Genomic DNA, 7,068 nt, shown 5'->3' on the forward strand with positions numbered 1-7,068 from the left:
GAGATGCCTGTTGGACATCCAGTCTGTAATCTCCAATGAGCAGTTAGTGATGTGGGGATAGAACTCAGCAAAGAGAATAGGGCTGGAAATATAGATCTGAGAATCATTGATATGGAGATGACCGAACCCTTTTAGGATATTAAAAGACAAGAGGATAGAGAGGAATAATTAGAGAGAGCAGGATGGGCTTGTTATATACACAAAATTATGGGCTGGGACAAAGATTATAGTCTGATAAAGGAAACTGAAGAGGGACTAGTCAGGGGAAGCCTTCTGGACTTTAGAGTAACATCATATCTAATATACCTTAATTACTCTTCATTCTTATTATGTGACCATTATGTAGTCAAATAATTTTATTACATGGTCAAGTCATTTAAATTTCTCAGGATCTCAGGTTAACCCAGCTACTAAATCACAAATATGTGTCTTGTTTTTTGGCACCGAAAATTCCTCCACAAGGAACCTTTGACTCTCATATTAAATTAGAAACCTTTCTCTTATGTGTATGTACTTTTGTATGTTTGTATGTACATACATATATCACATGTGTGGGGGGAATTAAATGACTCAATTGTTAGAACACTGATCCTGGAATCAGGAGGAGCTGAGCTCAAATCCAATCTCAGACCATAGCTGTGAGTCACTTAAAGATCAAATGAAAGAATATTTGTAAAGTACATAAGTCGCTCCATCCTGTTTGCCTCAGTTTCCCCATTTGTAAAATGAGCTAGAGGAAGAAATGGCAAACCACTCCAGGATCTCTGCCAAGAAAAATCCCAATGGGGTCATGAAGTGTCTGATACGACAGAAAAATGACTGAAATATGTCAGGTAATGTGATAATTCCCAAGGGGATGCAAAGAAAAGCAAACATTAATGGGACTATATCTGAAAGGATGGGAAGATAGAAACCCCCTCTCCTTCCAATATCTCATCATACATCATAAAAATCATCCCCTATAAATTGGGAGTTGCAGAGGTATAGAGGGATGAAATAATGCATGTAAAATCATTTGCAAACATCGTTAGGGTAGAGAGATGAGGTCATGGGTCCTTTGCAAACAGAGATCTTGATATGCAGTCTTAGTTTTAGAATTAGAAGGGGTCTTTTGTTAGGAAACTGACCTGGGAGAAGTTAAGTGACATATCCAAAGTCACAAAGGATGTCATTGTACCATAAATAGGACTTGAATCCAAGTCTATGATCCTATGAACCGAACCGAACCTCCTCCCCTTGCCCCAGCCCCAACCAGGAAATTCTCCTTCAGACAATCCAATTCTTTCCTGCAACAGGGTTAAGATCATTTAGTCTTGTTTTATCCTTAATCAATAACCATTTCTTAAACACCAACTATGTGCCAAGCACAGTACTAAGCAATAAGGATATAAAAAGATGCATAAGACAGTCCCTGCCCTCAAAGAGTCCATTATCTATTGATGAAGAGTAGCCGGTCCCCTTGTCTTTTCTACCCGAGATTGTTTAGATGTTGCAAAGGATACCTGAAGAGTATGTGATAGAGTCTCTACTCTTGGGAAAAAGCATCTAATTCAGATTTTGAGATCCTACTATTAATGATAATAATAACTAATATTATTAGTAGACAGCATTTGTATAGCGCTTTAAGGTTTCATAAAGCATTTGATCTTTAGATTTTGAGATCCTACTATTAATGATAATAATAACTAATATTATTAGTAGACAGCATTTGTATAGCGCTTTAAGGTTTCATAAAGCATTTGATCTTTACAACAACAGGAGGGAAACACTTTTATTATTATTATTATTATCGGCATTTTACAGATGAGGAAACTAAGGCAGACTAATATTAGGTGACTTGCCTACGCTCACATAACTGGTAAGTATATGAGGAGGATATGAATTCAAGTCTTCCTAACTCCATCTCTAGATTACTAGCTCTACAACCCTGAGTAAATAATTTTCAACATCTCAGTCTCCTCATCTGTAATTAGGGAGTTGGACTTGATAGCTTCTAAGTTCCCTTCCATTTCTAGATCAGTGTGACATTTAAAGCCCTCCTTAATCTTAATGCCTTTCCACTGAGATTAAATCTAATTTATGCTGTCTATATTTTACTTGTATAAAATGGTTTGCATGTTGTCTCTCCCATTAATCTGTGAACTCTTTGAAAGCAAGAATTGGTTTTTTTTCCTTTTCTTTGTAATCCCAGCATTTAGCACAAGTCTTGGCACATAGTAAATGCTTAATAAATGTTTATTATTGACCCTCCAGCTACACTGATCTCCTGGGAAAGGGGATAATAATAATAATAATAATAACATCATGGCCCCAAGGTCAAATGAGTAGGTTCTTTGTGAACTTTTAAAATGCCATACACATGCCAACTATCATCATTATTAATATTATTATTAATCTAATCAATTCTCTCTTTATTCCTAGAAAGGATATATTATCTCTATCCCTAATTATATCTATGGTTCTGCAACCCAAAATATCCCTCCCCACCAGCTCTTCCTCTATTAGAATTTAAGTTCCCTGAGGACAGCAATTGTCTTTGATTTGCATTTGTAACACAATTTGGAGCACATATCAATAAATACTTTTTCATTTATTTGTTACAATATATACAATGATATGATGTAAGCTCTATAGTTGGAGAGAGTGTCACCATCACCAAAATCCTCAGCACAGAGAGTTAAACATCAGAAACGCATAGGCTTCCTACTGGGTCTGTATCCCAAAGATATCATAAAAGAGGGAAAAGAACTCACACATGCCAAAATGTTTGTAGCAGCCCTTTATGTAATGGCAAAAAACTGGAAACTGAGTGGAAGTCCATCAATTGGAGAATGGCTGAATAAGTTAGGCTATATTAATGTAATGAAATATTATTGTTCTGTAAGAAATGATCAGCAGCCTGATTTCAGAAAAGCCTGGAAAGGTTTATATGAACAGATGGCGAGTAAAGCAAGCAGAACCAAGAAACTATTGTATACAATGACAAAAAGATTATGTGATGATCAACTGTGATGAACTTAGCTCTTCTCAACATGCAGTGATTCAAGGCAATTCCAATAGACTTGGGATGGAAAGTGCCATCTGAATTCAGAGAGAACTATGGAGACTGTGGATCAAAGCATAGTATTTTCACCTTTGTTTCTTCTCTTTTTGATCTGATTTTTCTTCTACAACATGACAAATATGGAAATATGTTTAAAAGTATTGCACATTACGAAGATGCCCATCAATTGGGGACTGGCTCCATATCCTGTGGTTTATAGTGGAATATTATTGTTTTTTGGGAAATGATGAGCAGGATGCTCTCAGGAAAACAAAAATCTGTTAAATTGCATAATAAACAATTTATGCAAATAATTTCTTAGCATATATTTTAATAAAATAAAATTTAAAGTTTATTACTATTCCTATATTATCACACATTTTAAATAAAAAATAAAAACAATACACTTTTTTTTAAAGCATTGCACAAATCAAACCTATCTCAGATTACTTGCTGTATTGGGGAGGGGGGTAAGGTAGGGAGGAAGAAAAATCTGGAACACAGTCTTACAAAAATGAACGTTGAAAACTGTTTTTTTCATTTAATCCAACTTCTTTATTTTTTAGCTAAAGCAACTGGAGAACAGAGAAAGTAGATGACTTTCTTAAGCAAGTCACTTATTTGTGCTTCCACAAGCATCAGAGGCAGGATGTGAATCCAGGTTAAGATTCTCTAGAGCCAATTTTTTTCTACTATACAAAGCTGTTCCTCAGGTAAAGGAAACATTGTTTTTGGAAAACTATCTTTACATGTATTTGGAAAAGTAAAATACTACTGAAAATTGAAAATAAATAAATAAATGGTTAGGCTTTTGTTCCTGGAAGTGACACTGAAGAATTTGAATCACCTTGTCCTTGTCACTTGCAGAGTGCAGCTAAAGTATGTAGCTAGGGGAGATAAGAATGATAAGAATGAGCTCCTTCAGAAGGGGAATGTCTCAATATTATATCTGTATCATCAATGCTTTGCAAAAAGTTGACTCATAGTAAGCACTTAATAAAAAGCTTTTTCATTCATTCACTCCCTCATACAGCCATTCACTCATTCATTTATTCATGGGAATGAAGCATCATTGTAGGTCCAGAAGTCAGGGGAGTTTGTGGATTAGTGACTCACAGAAACTTGTTTTGTTTCCAACACTCCAGGGTGTCTCCAAGTGGGCTTTGAGGACATTTGAATTTCACACTAACTTCTCAAGATGGTATGAATTCTCATTCATTTTGATATTTTAAAGAAAGAAATGCCATCTAACCATCTAACCCTTTCTAGGAGGGAGAAGAGGATGGAGAAAAGGGGGAACCCAATAGAGCCATCAGCATTCCCACTCACAGAGCCCAATTTTGAGATTTGCAGAACAGACACAAAGAAACTGTCTGGAGCCATCCTGAATCACTTCCTGTCATGGTACAAATGTGCTGTGCCCCAAAAAGGCATACAAAGAAAGCATTCTAAACAGGCAAATGAGTCTTCTAAATTTATGTTTAAACCATTTTATTTGGGGTTTGAAATCAGGATGTGGAGATAAATTGGGTACCCCTGTGGCACGTGGCATCGGTAGCCACTGGACAATCCAGAGGAGATTTCCTAGGAAAAAGAAGGCTCTTATCAGAAAATCCCCCCCAAATCAACCCTGCCAAAAACAGTTACAGGAAATACAAGAAGAGTCTGATAGCACAAGATGGTGTGAGGATGGTGAAATGGGAAGATTGAAGAAATCAGATGCCTTGGGCTGGATTCCTTGCTCCATGACTGGGGCAAATCACTTAAGGTATTTAAATTTTGGTCCTCAAACTATAAAATGAGGGGCTTGGCCTAGACCCAAGGAGTCCCTGACTAGGGAATCAGGAAGTTGGTTTTTAAAAATGTTTTGATAACTATATTTCAACATAATCGGTTTCCTTTGCGATCCTATGTATTTTATTCCATGCATTTAAAGACATTTTGAGGAGAGTCCTTAGGTTTTACTATAGACGTTGCTTCCTGCTCTTACTTTCTGTTCTATATTCTATAATGTTTGTTGAGCCAGGGAAGAAAGATTTCAAAATCCACTTCTGGATAGTGGAGAAAGTTTTCAGAAAGGCAATGAAAAATACGCCTGCTTTTCAAATAATTATCGACATTTTCAGGAGTTAAATCCTTGATCTGGATTTTAAGGTAGAATGAACTTTTGAGATCACTAAGTTCAACTGTCCCACTTTACACAGGTGAAAACAGGGAATGAGAAAAGTAAAAGGACTTAAATTAATGGCACAGGGTGTAAAGCACAACCATGGTTTTTGAACTCAGCTCTCTTGATTCCAGATCTAATATTCTTCTCACTGTACCAACTGTTCCTCGGGGATAAGAGGTCTCTCCCAATTCCCTCAATTATTGATGCCTCCTCTTCTTCAGAGTTCCTTGGACATACAGGATGTTCTAAGAGTCTCAGTGCAGTCTTAAGCTCTAATAGCTGCATATGCACTGTCTCTCTTCCACAGAATGAATGAAAAGCCAAGGACTGTTCCATTTTTGTCTGTATTCTCAGTATTTAACTCAATATCTGGAACGCAGAAGGCATTTAAGTTGAATTGAGTTAAAATGAACTGTCCCAGAAGCACTCCGTCCTATCCACTCATCAACATGGCCAGATTTCATCTCCACAGACACTGTTTAGGGGGGAAGGGAAGGGAAGTACTAACTAATTAAGTAAATCTCTCCAGGCCTTTGTGATTATAGGGCAGAAGCAGGTGCTCTTAAATGCAAGGGAGAAAGAAAGGTGAGGAATGTGGCAATTAGCTCTTTAAAGAGAGGGAAAGGCTTGGCCCACCTTGATCATGGGGTAGAGAATTAAAAAGGCAGAGAGATAGAATTAGGAAAACACTTTTATGTCAATATTCCCCTGAAACTGGCCATTTGTTGTTCCCCGAATTAGAACGATGGAGGGAGAGGCAAGAGGAGGAGGAGTTCCGTTACAATATCTTGAACTATATTTACTTCATCCACTCATTCGTTTTCTTGTTCTATATCCCAAAAGAAGGCAAGCTCCTTCAAGGTAAGAAGGGTGTCATTATTAATCAGAACTCCCAGAGCCTTCTACGCAATGAACCCTTAATAAATGTCTGTTGACATCAGCTGGGGAATGGCCACGCAAATCTTGGTACTTGAATGTAATGGGATATTTCTTCACCTCCAAAATTGGCAAATATGAGGGAAGATATCTCAAATATAATGCAAAGAGAAGAAAATGGAAAGAGGAAAAGAAAATACATAATGACAGTTATAAGAGAGGGAGAGGGAGACAGACAGAGAAAGAGACAAAGACAGAGACAGACAGAGGTGGGGGGAGAGAAAATAAGTAAGCACCTACTATGTGCCACACATTGCATTAAGCATTAGAAATAAAAATGGCCACAAAAAGAAAGAGACCTTGCTCTCGGGGAATTTCCATTTTAATAGAGGAAGCCAACCCATAAAAAGAGGAGCTGAAAAATTGGGGATAGAGGGAGATGGGAAGTTACCAGAAAGGATAGAAAGAAAAAAAAAACCAATGAATTCTTTGCAATTATAAATGGCCAATACTGGATCTGAAGACAAGATGAGAAAATAAGCCTCCTTCCTCCCTTTGCAGAAGTGGGAGACGATGGATGCAGAATTTCACATATACTATCAAATTGAGTTGATTTTTTAAAAATTCTGTTGAGTTGCTTCCTCCTATGCCTGACATTTTTATTATAGAGAATTGCTCTTTGAATTGCATATTTGGAATTCATAGCATAATAGATTCAGAGCTGGAAGGGATTCTCTAGTCCAACTCCCCAATTTTATAGATAAAGAAACTGAGACCCAGAGAATTTAAGTGACTTCTACCTTACTAGAGAACCCTCCAAAGCCAGCAGTATTCTTTACACTCTCCCATAATGCCTCATGAAATGAAAGTGATATAAAAACAAAGCACTTTAAAAAGTATTAAAGATTTTTTAAAATGTATCTTGAATTAAATTTTCCCAGATCTCCTTCTGACTATATATTTTTGACTCACTTCATCT

The sequence above is a fragment of the Sarcophilus harrisii genome, chromosome 5 (assembly GCF_902635505.1).
Source record: "Sarcophilus harrisii chromosome 5, mSarHar1.11, whole genome shotgun sequence".
NCBI lineage: Eukaryota > Metazoa > Chordata > Mammalia > Dasyuromorphia > Dasyuridae > Sarcophilus > Sarcophilus harrisii.